The sequence below is a fragment of the Carlito syrichta genome, unplaced genomic scaffold (assembly GCF_000164805.1).
Source record: "Carlito syrichta isolate Samal-C Ts95f unplaced genomic scaffold, Tarsius_syrichta-2.0.1 Scaffold306767, whole genome shotgun sequence".
Lineage (NCBI taxonomy): Eukaryota > Metazoa > Chordata > Mammalia > Primates > Tarsiidae > Carlito > Carlito syrichta.
The window spans coordinates 912,937-926,729 of NW_007250863.1; positions in this window are offsets into that span (position 1 = coordinate 912,937).

Below are 13,793 nucleotides of genomic sequence, written 5' to 3' on the forward strand. Positions count from 1 at the left end.
TAATATTCCTTTTGCCTTATGAGACCAATTTCTGCTCTGTTATCTCTACATCAGACCTTTCTGTAAAAGGTCAGTTCTGATACTGAAAGGGAACATTTAATCAAAAATAGCATGTAAAAAGATAATGCAGAGATTATATCAAATAATAATCTTTATTCTCTCTGACATAAACCAACTATTACCAAGAATATTGAAATGCAAAGCTATTGTGTGTTGAGTCATACTTATATAGTTAATGTTAGCTATAAAGTAGCTATTATGCAGAATATTACAATGCAAAAACATTGTGTTATATTTAGAGAATTAGTATCATCCATAGAAACAACTTATTTCTTATATTATTAAAGTTAGCAAATGCTCTTGTTTCATTCAAGGTAATGCATCATTTAGTTATTATTCATGCTGTTGGTAAAACTGTCACTGAATTTTTAAAATATATCTCATTTAGGTTCAGCTGCATTATGTTTTATTTTAGAAGAAAAAAAGAATTACAAGCGCAGTAAAAATTTTGTTTTTAGTGATTAAAAACTTCAGTGCTATTAACATAAAACAAAAAATTAATTGTATACATCCATTTTCAACAATTTATTAGGAAATCTAGGACTTATAATCTAGAATGTACACCAACATTAAAGGAATAATAATGATTTTAGTAAAAACGAATAGGCATCAGTGTTGTGTGTTATCTTAGGAATTTGGGGGTTTTTTTTGTTTGTTATTGTTTCTGAGTCCGAGTCTCACTCTGTTGCCCAGGCTGAAGGACAGTGGCACAGTCACAGCTACCACAGCCTCGACCTGCTGGGCTCAGGCAATCCTTCTGCCTCAGCATTCCAAGTAGCTGGAACCACAGGCATGCACGACCACACCTGGCTAATTTTTTTATTTACTGTGGAGATGAGGTCTCGCCAAGGTGCCCAGGCTGGTCTTGAACCTCTGGGCTCAGGCAATCCTCTCTCCTCCACCTCTCAAAGTGCTGAATGAGGCCTGAATTTTGATATTTTGAGGGATGATAGTTGAATAATTTATACTTGAGTGTGTTGTTGTCTTTGTGCAAAAGGTAGTCTATGGCAATATATCACCCCATGCTTCCTCCCTGGAGTTAACGGCTTCAAGGACCTTCCTGCCTCAGTTTTTCCAATCAGCCATTCTTCCTTTATACATTCACATCTGGTCCCTCATCCAAGTTCAGAGACCTAAATGAATCTCTCATTAGCTGTAGTGATTGTCAGCTTGTACCTTGGTGGTGGACTATTCTGGGTTCAAGTCTCAGCTCTGCCACTTCCCAAATGTGTGCTTTATATCTGGGATAATAATGCCTCGTTGTCAGGGTAGTTGCGTGAACCAAATAACACAAGGTATGTTGAATGCATGTGAGTGTGCAATATGCCTACGTTAGGTCATACCATTTCCTTGATTTTTCTTCATCTCAGTTGTCAGAGTTTAGTAGATTGACTCCTCACTTGGTACTAGCCCCATCTTCCACCCCCTCTTGGTCTCACCAGAGTTTCCATCAGTGGGTGCAGTGTAATCAGAGCCTTGAAATGACTACTACAAAATCCTGTAATTAGGCCTGTGGTGGGACATGCGGGTGGTTTCAGGGGCTGTTAGTTCCGAAAGCTGGATAGCAAGTTCCACCAGGGAAGGGACTAGGTATTATTCAACCCCAACACAATCCCAATGCCTGGAACATAACAGGTACATAATTAAATGTTAACGGAATAAAGCCACTGCTGCCTCCTGGCATCAGGAGTTCCAGACTGGGCAGGAGAAGGCAATAGGGAAAGGCATTGTGTAAATAAAGACTTTTAGGGTAATTTACCTCAGGACTCAAAATATTTCACTTGTGAATCATCTCTACAGTTTACATTGTACTTTTATATCCATTATTTGATTTAATATAAGATTTTACTCCAGTCTACCCTCCACAGAGACTTCGGAGTGATTTCTCTTAGTATGAATCTAATCTTGGAACTTTTCTGTTTGAAATCTTTTGGGGATGACTGGCTCACTTAAGAATAAAACTTCAACTTCTTCACAGGGCATGTCTGGCTCTTCAAGTACTCACTGCTCCCCTCTTCTTTGTCATCACCTACCCTCTCTTCTTCACAGATATACATGACTCCCTATACATACAGAACTTCCTGCTTCACAAATGCATCTCTGCCTTCTGTTCATGCTGTTCCCTCTTTTTAGAATACACCCTCATCTATCTATGTATGGTTCCCACCCATCCTTAGGAATTTGCTCAAGGGTTACTTTCTCATGAAGCCATTTGCTGAGTCTTTTAGACTGGATTTTCTCAGAAGCAAGCTCTCTTTGGATAGACTAGTGGCCTCTGACGAATCATATCTCCCTGTGCCACACCCCTTTGCAATATGATTTTACCACTCTTTCCACCAAGAGGTGAAGTCTATTTCTCCATACTTTGAATCTAGGTTGGCTTCAGGACTGCTTTGACCAATGGAATATGGTAAAAATGACATTCTGGTCCTCCCAAATCTAAGCATTAAGAGGCCTTGTAGCTTCTGCTGTTGCTCTCACAACCCAAATACCCTGTAAAGAAGTCCAGGCTATCTTGCTGGAGAGAGAGGCCGTATAGAGAAAAAGGACATGGAAAAGATCAGAGGTACCCCAGTCAACAGCTAGTGCCAAGGCTTCAGACACATGAGTGCGTCCGTCTTAGGTCCTCTAGCCCCAGTTATGACAACCTAGCTGACACCACTTGGAGAAGTGACGATCATGTTATGGACTAAATGTTTGTGTCCTCCTAAAATTCATATGTTAAAGTTCTGACTCCTAATGTGATGGCATTTGGAGATGGGACCTTTGGGAGGTGATTGGCTCATGAGGGTGGAGCCTTCATGAACGGGATTAGTGACCTTACAAGAAGAGATCAGAGAGATAGCTAGCTTTCTTTTCACCATATGAGGACGCAGCAAGAAGACAGCTGTCTGTAAACCAGAAAGAGGGCCCTCACCCAGACTTCCAGTTTACAGAACTGAAGGAAATAAATGTTTATTGTTTAAGTTACCCAGCCTATGGTAATTTGTTATAGTAATCTAAACTTTCTAAGATACCATCCCTACGGAGCCCTATCCAAATTTCTGACCCCAAGAATCATGGACAATAAAATAATTTTTGATTAAAATATTTTTAATTCTGAAGAATTTCAAACATATACAAATGCAAAGTAGAATGAATACCTTCATGTAGCCCTCATTTAGCTTAACAATTATTAACTCATGGCCATTCTTATTTCAAATATACCTCCACCCACTCATAAAATTTGAATGGCTATTGTTTGAGTCACTAGATTTGGGTGATTTACTATTCAGCAATAGATAATCACAACCCTCTGAGAAAAAGATTTGAGTGTGAGTAGTTTCCTTGGAGGGGATCCCAGGAAGTACTGATTGGGAAGTAGAGAAATGAGACAATGCAGCGTGTGTTTAATGAGCAGATTACTACTGTGGACAACTGGTGCTCAGTCCTGCTGGGAACCTTTGGGGGATCTGCGGGGGACTATGGAGACCTGGCCTCAGAATTGTCCCTCCGATGGGATGAAGAAGCTGGGTTACACATCCACCAACTCCCACTTGTCTTGGTTGAGGGTTGTTGCTGAGGGCGTTAGTTTCCTGGCGTTTCTGGCCACATGCAGGCTCAAATAGAGAATTGGAGTTAGTTGCAGTAAGAAGCTGCCATTGCATAAGGAGGTTGAAATCTGAGGGGATATGGGTGGATAATTAAATTCTGAGGGGGTAGTGTTTCCACTGGTTAATGCCCAGTGAGGTGCCCCTCTTTTGAGCTCCTTCTTTGTTTGCTAATTATAACAACCCATGCTGATCTCTATTAAAGTATTTGTTATACCAACTGTATTCACTAATTTTCCCTACTGTGTTCTCCAGACTATGAGCTCCTCTGCAATAGGGGCTGTATTTTATTAATTTCTGATCCACTAGAGCTCAGCATAATATGGGCACAAATCACATGGCAACCAATACTACTGAATGTGTATATATGTTTGCTCATAGCAAACTTGTGGTATAGGCAGGTGAAGACAGCTGCAGCCCCATGATGCCTTATCCACAATTCCCAAACTGAAAATCTTCTGAAGAACAACATTTTTTCCCCTGAAATTTGTGCCAAAAATCATTTGGTGACAAAACCTACCCCAGACTGTTGTTAAGCTCATTTTAGGATCACATAGTGTGAATATTCATGTTTGTGACAGAAACATTGGGGTGTTTGATTATTGGATGCTGCCCAGATTCCATGGGTGGGGGGGGGTGTAAAGAACATAGCATGTATACCATATTACCTTTCTAAAATCTAAGAAATTTGAAATTCTGAAACAGATCTTGCTGCAAGGAACTGTAGCCTGCCTCGCTATTTCCATTTGACAAGAGCAGAAACTTGTTCAAGATAATGGTTAGAAGGGGAACTATTTTGTGAACCCAGATTTTTCTAACTCCTGGGACAATGCTTGCATCATTTTACCATCCTGGAAGTGGTGGGAAAACTGATGGATAGAATATGGGTTCTTCACTATTGACCATAGATCTATATCAAAGGCCTAATTTTGAATAGGTTGAAATGATTCTTTAACATGGTAGCCAGCAGAAGCCAGGCTATAGCCCTGTTTCTGAGACCAGCCATTACCTCCAGCCTCAGTCTCTGCTGATAGGAGGTCCTAGCCTTCATGTTAGAACTGCCTCCTTGGCTACAAGACCAGGAACAGGACAATTCCCCTGTCTCTTGGGGATCTGAATTGAGACTTAGAGACCTCAGAGTTGGGCACAGAAGCTGGGACATCATGTAAGCTATACCTGGAGTGGCCATTCTTATCACGTGCTCCATAAAGCAGAGACAGCCAGCCCCTAGAGAGAGACTGGAAGCAGCACTTGCACAGAGAAAAGCTATAAAAAAGAGCCCATGTGACCTCAGAGACCAGGAGAGTGCAGCCCTGGAGAGAGCAGCCTTTGGGCTTCTCAATTTCTTGTTCTAGGCTTCTTTGAGGCCTGACTGCTTGTTGTCATTGAGTTCTGAGAGACATCTCCTTTTCCTTAAGCTAATATGAGTATATTTATGTTTCTTAAAACAAAGTTTCCCTACCAAGATACATGCTAGAGCATTCTGGGTAGGCTAGAGGGGATTTGTTGGTAGCATTTCTTTTTCACCAGAGGCTGATTCCCTGTCTGTACTCTGGGACTCCCAGTGGGTTAAGCCTAGACAAGGGATAGAAAAGGCCTTTGGACTCTAGTGTGTTTTGACAGGGGGAGGTTAGTGTAGTTGGGGCTTCATGTGCTTCCTTCTAAATTGGTTTTAGGATAGGAAGTGAGGAAAGAACTATCTTTCTAAAAAGATATCTGGACAACAATTCATAGTCCAGTATGTGAACAAACAGTAAGAGTTTGTTTTAGGGGCATTCTTAAAATCCAGGATCACTCACTGGCATTGTTCTAATGAAAATGGTCACACCCACATATAAATAATGTGCCAGGAAAGAGGATGCTTCTTGGAATGTGGTTGTTTCTATAAAATCGACAGCTTAAGTTATTAAATTTTAAAAAATGAGGTTAAACATTTACAAATTATGAAATGGCCTAGAAAAGTACTGAATATATATTTTGTTTTTCTTTGAGAAGATCCCATGTCCGGATCCAAATGTAGAAGTTCATTCATAATTGTTGTGAATGATAGACAAGAAATTAATTTTAAAAATTTGCCACACATGCATGTTTATTGCAGCATTATTCACAATAGCAAAACATGGAACCAACCATGCTGCCCATCAAAAGTGGACTGAATTAAAAAAATGTGGTACGTATACATGATGGAATACATTATGGAATATTTGTCCATAAAGAAGGACAAAATTATGAGCTTTGCAGCAACTTGGATGGACTTAGAGTCTATAATACTCAGTGATCTATCACAGAAACAAAGAACAGAGTACCACACGTTCTCACTCATAAGTGGACCCTGAAAAATTATCATAATACTATAAGAAAGGGATTGGCAGTCGTGGGAAACTGCCGGTGGGGGGGGGGGGACACTTCATCAATAAGGTTACCTGATCTCAAACCAGGTGAAGTGGGGACCAAAGTGAGGCCCAAACTTTACCTGCACAATGACCATTTGTATATCTAGCCCTGAATTGTACCTCACATCTTTAAAATAGAAATTTTAAAAAAAGAAATAATGTTTTACAGCTATCTGGGCCCTGAGCCTAGCCAAGTTGACCCATACATTTAACCATTATAAATCCACACCTGCTCAACTTAGCAATAACATATATCTCTCTAAACCATACTTAATCTCTAAATAAAGTGTATAAAAGTTAAAAAAATTTTCCCATTGCATTCATCTCTGTAGTCATATTCCAAGTAATTTATGGGGCTGTGGTATTGGTGATGGAAGCGTGAGGCACTATTGACTGAGTGTGAAGGGAAAAGAGATATGTTTAGGGCATCTGTGTACAGAATATAAGGAAGGCATGGGACTGACTAGATTTGCGACAAATCTGAAAGTTAGTAGTCAAGGCCAAGGGAATGATTTGGAGTAAAACCGTTTCTTCATACCAAAGCCTAGAAATTCCAACCAGGAAGCCAAGTTGGGATACATACAGATTGTCTTAATTTGGGTTCCCTCAGAAACAGACTTAGCGACAAGAATTTGAGTGCAAGTGGTTTATGTGGGAGTAGACCAGGAAACGTTGGTAAGGAAGTATGAAGTGATTATTGAGCAGTATACTGCTGTGGGAAATTGGGGCTCAACCCATCTGGGAGACAATGGGAGATAGTGTAGAGTATGTTTCATATTCTACTAAAGAGTTAAGGGAGTTGGGGAATTTATCCACCAACTTCCATTAGCCATGGGTTGAGGGCTGTTTCTGTGTGTGTTAAGGAGAGGGGGTATTGGCTACTTACAAACTGCTCCAGTAGTTAAAGAAAGTCCCAGGAAGACAGTCACAGGTGCACGTAGTTGAGAATCACTGGGTCAGCATGTACAGAAATGGCATATTCCAAGGGGATATAGGCAAGGCTCTGATAGCATATGTTGTGCATGTATACATGGTGGTCAGAGATGAGACAGGTAGAACCAAGGGAACACCAATCTTAAAGACAGCAGGGCCAAGAAAGTTCAGGCAACTGATCAGAAATCACAAAAGTGGTTCCTTATGAAAGATCATGGCTAAGAAAGCAGGGGACTAATTGTCAAAGCACTGGGTTAGGCGACAGGAGTTCTGGGTCTGAGTTCCTTCTCTATCACCTTCTATCCGTGTGCTCCTGGCCAAATTTCTGAACCCCTCTATATCTCTGTTTCCTCACCAGTAAAATGGAAATAACATCTGCCTTGCCTGTTTCAGACTGTAGAGAGAAACAAAGGAAATCATTTATAAAAGCTCTTGGGCTGGTTGCTGTGGCTTATGCCTGTAATCCCAGCACTTTGGGAGGCGGAAGTAAGAGGATTTCCTGAGCCCAAGGGTTTGAGACAAGCCTGGGCAACATGGTGAGACCTCATCTCTACAATAAATCAAACAGTTCATTGGGCATGGTGGCAAGTAGTTCCAGCTACTTGGAAGGCTGGGGTGGAAGGATCGCCTGAGCCCAGCATGTCGAGGCTGTGGTGGCTGTGAGCACTGTACCACTGCACTCCAGCCTTGTTGACAAAGTGAGACTCCAACTAAAAACAAAACAAAACAAAACAAAAACCTCTTGGATCTTGTGGCACACCATAGAATTATCAAAAAACGATAAGAAACAAATGAGAAAGAAGTATAATTCTAAAAATAATTTTTCTGTGTCCAGCTAAGGGGGTTCAGATGACTTTAGTGACAGCAAACTCCAATGTCAGGAAACCAATCAAGCTTGAAGATTGAACATCTGGCTAGGGTAGAAAGTGTGTGGATAGCATCTAGAAGCTGCTTCTGGCAGCAAGGTATTGACTGTTAACACTGTCACTGACACCTGCCAAGTTAATTGCATACAACACTATTTGACAGGTGATACTAGAGGAAGGGTGTTGGGGTGAAGTGGAAGATGAGAATTTTGGATCTTAAAAAATGAGAACTTGAGCCTTAAAAGGAGTGAATATAATCCAAACACTACTACTTTTCACTTAAGTTGTCCAAAGTAATTACCCCAATTACATTTCTTAAACAAGCCATCAGCTAGATATGAGCTCTTCTATGAAGTATAGGTCAGGCTTTTTGTTGCCAGAGGAGATATGAGGGTAGGGCTAATCAGTCACACTTGCACATCCGATAATCCTCAAAGTGGTTCCTGCTGAGTGTAATTACTCCTGGTGCAAGTGTGAATTATCACAAAGGGAAAATAATAGGGTTGTCTCAGTATGTTGTGGATGGCTGCCATTTTCACCAGGATGCCTCATGTTCTTTGCCTCATGGGATCTTGATGATGGTATAATTTTCAGTAAGCATTGTTTAATGGAAGACCTTTTTGAGAGTTTTGTAAAATATAAAGGTTTGACTTGCTGGTTCAGCCCATATGCTGACATTTTCCAAGTTTGGTGTAATAGTACTATTAAGAAAACCAGTGAATGAGTGAACAAGCAAGGATGTTGCCTGTGATAACAAAGAGAATACAATAACATGGTTTTATTAGAGTCAAGTAAGATAAAAAATATCATAGTGTGTCCATCGGGAAGCCCCTAATTCTAAGAACAGGAAGGACATTGCTAGTATTTTACAAATAATCTCTTTCAATAGAATTTTCCGCAATTTAGCAGATTCTTTCCTTGTCTTATGCAAAAGTCTCTTATACCTCATTTTCTACTTGCACATTATTTTTTCCATAATTTAACTGTTTTTTTTCCACTTCATTTCTTATTGTTAAATAATTATTGACATTTGGCTTATTTTCAAACAGAGAAGAAGAAGGTATTGAAATTTGCCAAGTGACGATACAACAATTCATTGTAATCAAAAGCCAGAACTCCAAGCATCTATGCTGAGCTTCCAAACAACACGGTTTTAATTGGCCAAAACCCAGCTTTCTCTGTTCCTTAGCATTGTCTATACTCCTCCCAGAGTACAGAGAAATAAGTCTGTGTTGATTTATACACATTTCTCAAGTCTCTGTCAACTGATTCTAGCTTATTTTAAGCCTCTTTCTCCTCTACTTTCACAGTTGGGCACCTATAGGAATGCCTGAGTTTAGCAAACCTGCTCAGAGTCTTTCCTGTACCTTCTATAAATATGTGGAAGGACCCTTTCATAACTGTTAGCTTAGTAATCGCTTCACACCACCAGCGTAGTTTTATCGGCGGCTTCTTTTTCTTTACATTAAATAACTTATCCTTTATTCAAAGATCTTAGCCATCTGCTCCCTTTTTTATTTCTGGAGCTTCTCTCTGAAGGTACATCAACTTCTCTAAGACCCTCTTATTAATTGTTTACCCAAGATAAATAATCACTAGCTTAGAAAAAACAGTCACTGTGGACATAATGATAATATTATGTGCCTTTCTGACTGCACTCTCTAGAGCTTTGACATTATTGTAATTTGCAGTTACTAAAACAAACTCTATGAGGTCTTGTCCCTTCATCTGACTTCTGCCTCCCTCTCCAGCCTGATCTATTGCTCCAGTCTACTTTGCTCTCTATCCACTAGCTTACTGAACTATCTTCAGTATCCTGAATCTGTTGTAGCCTATGCTTCAATTCTGTTGTAAACAGTAGGACCCATTCGTACTAGTTAGGGTAATGGTAGTTGCTGTAATAGAGAAACTTCAATGTCTCCATGGCTTTAACACAATAGAAATCCATATAGGCCAGGCTTGGTGGCTCAGCCTGTAATCCCAGCAATTTGGAGGCTGAGGTGAGTGAATTACCTGAGCCCACAGGTTTGAGACCAGCCCAGGCAACTTGGCGAGACCTAGTCTCTACAATAAATAAAAAGTTAAATAAAAAATTATCTGGGCATGGTAGTGTACGCCTGTAGTACTGGCTACTTGGAAGGCTGAGGCGGAAGGATCGCTGGAGCTCAGCAGATCGACCCTGGGGTGGCCGTGAGCATGCCACTGCACTCCAGCCTGGGCAACAGAGTGGGACTCCAACTCAAAAAAAAGAAAGAAGGAAATCCATATAGCACTCTCATGAAGACTGTCTTAGTCCATTTGTGCTGCTATAACAGAATACCTGAGTCTGAGTCTGGGTAACTTATTAAGAAAAGAAATTTATTTCCTCATGTTTTGGAGGCTGGGAAGTTCAAGATTAAGGCTCCAGCATTTGGTGAGGAACTTCTTGCTGTGTCCTCACATGGCAGAAGGTGGAAGGGCAAAAGGGGATTAACTTTGTGTTCTCACATGGCAGAAGAGCAGAAGAGAGTGAACCCAGTCCCAGAATCCCTTTTTATAAAGGCTTTAACAGTAACTTAAACACCTTCCAAAAGATCTCATCATGCTGCATGGTTGCATTTGGGATTCAATTTCCAAGATATGGGTTTGGGGGGACATAGTCATACCATAGCAAAGCCAAAAATGGGTGTTCCTGATTCATAGGTGGCCTTCCAAGTGGTCATTCAGGATTCAAGTTCCTTCTTTCTTGTGGCTTTGTGCCTCAGCATTCTCTGCATTCAGCTGGAAGAGGTGAGAGAGGATACAGGATAATGCCTGAGTGGCTTTTATAACCTGGACCCAGAAGTGGTGCATCACTTCCTCTCATGTTCATTGGTCAAACTCAGATACATGGCAACATCCAACTTCAGGGGCGTCTGGGAAATGTAGTCCTGCTCTCTGCCAGAAAGAAGAGATTTGGCGAGTAACTAGTCAGGCTCTACCTTACCACTCTAGCTAGTTTAGCTCATGATGATTTATTATAAAGCATTTGGTGGCTCAGAAAACATTGTCAGGGTCAGAGAATCTGACTTGGAGAATCTATAGCTAGAAAAACACCCAAGTTATACCACTAGACCTCTTGTATCTTACTGCTGCTATCATTGGGCACAGGGCACAGTCACAACAGCCTCTATCATGGCCAAGTTATATGGCATGCTACAGCCAGCACTGCTCAGTGCCTTTCTGTCATGCTCTGCCACCCTCACCTGAACAATTCTGTGTAATGCCTGCTTTCTCACCTAGCTCTCTTCTGAATCAGTCTCATGTGGGTGCATGTGATTGGCTGAGCTCTGTACAAATACTCGTGCTCAATCTGCAGGGGAGGCTGGGAAAGTATTGTGGGTTTCTACTCTGGGACATGGGAGCCTAACGTGAGAATTGCCCAGATATAAGAGAGTTGTTCAAAAGATACTGAGCAGAACAAATGTCCACTACTATCTTAGTTTGGATCCCCTTGAAAGCAGACACTGAAACAAGGATTTGGCAGCTTATTTGGGAGATGATTCCAGGAAGTAGGGATGAGAGAGTTGTGCAAGTGAGATAAGAAAGCAGGAAGAACCAATTAAATGTTTCTATCTAGCCGATTATCCCTGTGGTCAGCTGGGGTTCAATGCCTCTGGGACCCTTTGAGGAACAGTGTAGAATCTGTCTTAGAATGTCTCCCCAGTGTTGAGGGACAAAGGAACGTTTATCTATTCTCATTATCCACTTGTTGAGGGTTTTCTCTGGGACAATAACTCCATGCCCCACCTCTACTGTGCTTCTAGACTGCCCTGCATGAGGAAACAACCTTGAAAAAGCACTGTAAACAAGATTGAGCCAAAAACAAACCAAAACCAAAACAAAGAAGAAAAAACAGAAAGACATGGAAGAACATGAGGTGGAACACTAGGACACTTGTAGTACGCATGGTAACTATCCACACAACTGAAATGGAAATTGGAGGTGAGCTGAGGAGACTTGCCTCTTTTCAGTTAAATTATTAACTGATAAAGAAGAAGAGTGTAAGCTATAGTCACACTCTGCTTCTTCTAAAAAACTTGCAAAATCTATGCTTGACATTCAAAATCTTCTCAGGCCTGACACCACAGGTCTTCCTAGCCTTCTCTCCTGGGATCAGTAATGAAGGTGTAGCACGGGGCTCCTAGAATTTTGTGATACTGCTTAAGCCAAGCAGAAAAGCAGGAGTGTTACTGAAATCTGATCAAAAGTCTGCTGTCACAAAAGGGTACCTGCCTTCAAAATATCAGTCTAGTATACCTCCATGAGACCACCCATAGGACCATCTTGTAGACTCCCTTTCTCTGAAAGAATAAACTGAACTCTGGATTACTTAAGTGGAAAAAGGTTTAATGAAAAGATTTTGGGCAGCACACAAAATATCACCAGGAGGGCTGAAACCTAGATCAGAATTGGTGGATGCAGCCAACCAAAACTTTGCTAAAAATCACACCTCATTGTGACACTCCTGAGTCCAGAGAACACTGAATGCGACGGCTTGTGTCACCACACCAGTGGGATTGGATAGTGGATGCTGTCCCCTCTTCCCTGGAACCCGATGTGGCTGTCATTCATGCCAATGCAGTTGCCACCATCACCAAGATAAAGCCTCCACTGTCCCCGCAATTTTTGTTTTGTTAGCTCCCAACTCAAGTCTGGGAAGTGTGCATGTGGTTGTTGGAGTAATCACAGATTGGAAAGGAATGTGAAATAGTATGTGTAGTAAGACATTATCCACCTTGAAGCATCTTTTTTTTTTCATTGCCAAACATCTTGCTTTCAAAAAATAAATTGCACAACTTGGTCTACATAATACAAGATCATCTCTAGGTCCTCTTTGCCTTCTAAAGTCTGATTTGCTCATTTTCCACAGCTAACTACTTTTTCAGTAGGGAATTTATTCTCCAAGGCAAAACTATTACAAAAAATATGGACATCGTTCTTGGATCATTTACTTCTCAATTTTATGCTACCAATTTTTGTTTCAAACTAGAATGGAAGGGCAGAATCCACATTTCTTCAGAGCAGTAGACTGAATTAACTTAATGTCTTAGTATTTCAAGACAGCCAAAGGGCTGTGTCAAAGATATTTAGTTGTTTTTGCTCCCATAATTATACTGGTTGTAGCAAGGTGGGTGTGATTTCTCAGGCACTCTATTACGGTTGGGAATATGAAGCTGCCTTTCAAAACTGCTAAAAGCACCTCAGTGTATCTGCAGTATGATAATACTAATCCTAGCCTGACGTAAATGCTAGTTTTATGGTTGCACACTGTAAAAAGTTTATTTTAGCCTGAAGAAAATGCCAGTGTTCAGATAGTTTTGACTTTATTTTGTCTCTCTTGGTCTGTAATAATCATGTTTAATTTTGACACATTTAGTTAGACATCTTGAAACTCTAAATGCTCTGTTACAGTAAAAGAACTGCGAGCTGAACTAAAATTTCAGTAATTTGTTGAAGAATTGTGTGATCTACTAGGGGAAATTTAGTCCTGTACATATTTTTACTTAATTATATCAAATGTAAAAACCACTCATCATACTTCTATTAGGTCTTCAGTGGAGGATAATGTAATAGAATTGTGAAATCTCTGATTTGGTAAGGATTGTTAATGTTCATCTTGTCCTGTATTTCACTGAATCATTACTGAGTATTTACTGATACTGAGTATTTACTGAAACAGTAAAAAAACCTGTTTACCTTTGTAGCATGCATCTTAAATTTGACCATGAAACTTCTTTTGTTTATTTATTTTTTTTACAGAAACCTGTTGACATATAAGATAATCAAAGGTTCCATGCAGTTTGGGAAACATATTTATCATAGCCTCCTATCCCATTCATAACATCCTTGCCAGACATATGGTCATCCAGGCTTTGTTTGACAGTTACCTTGGCAAATTCGAAGACAGCATTCGCAAAGATAGACCTTGG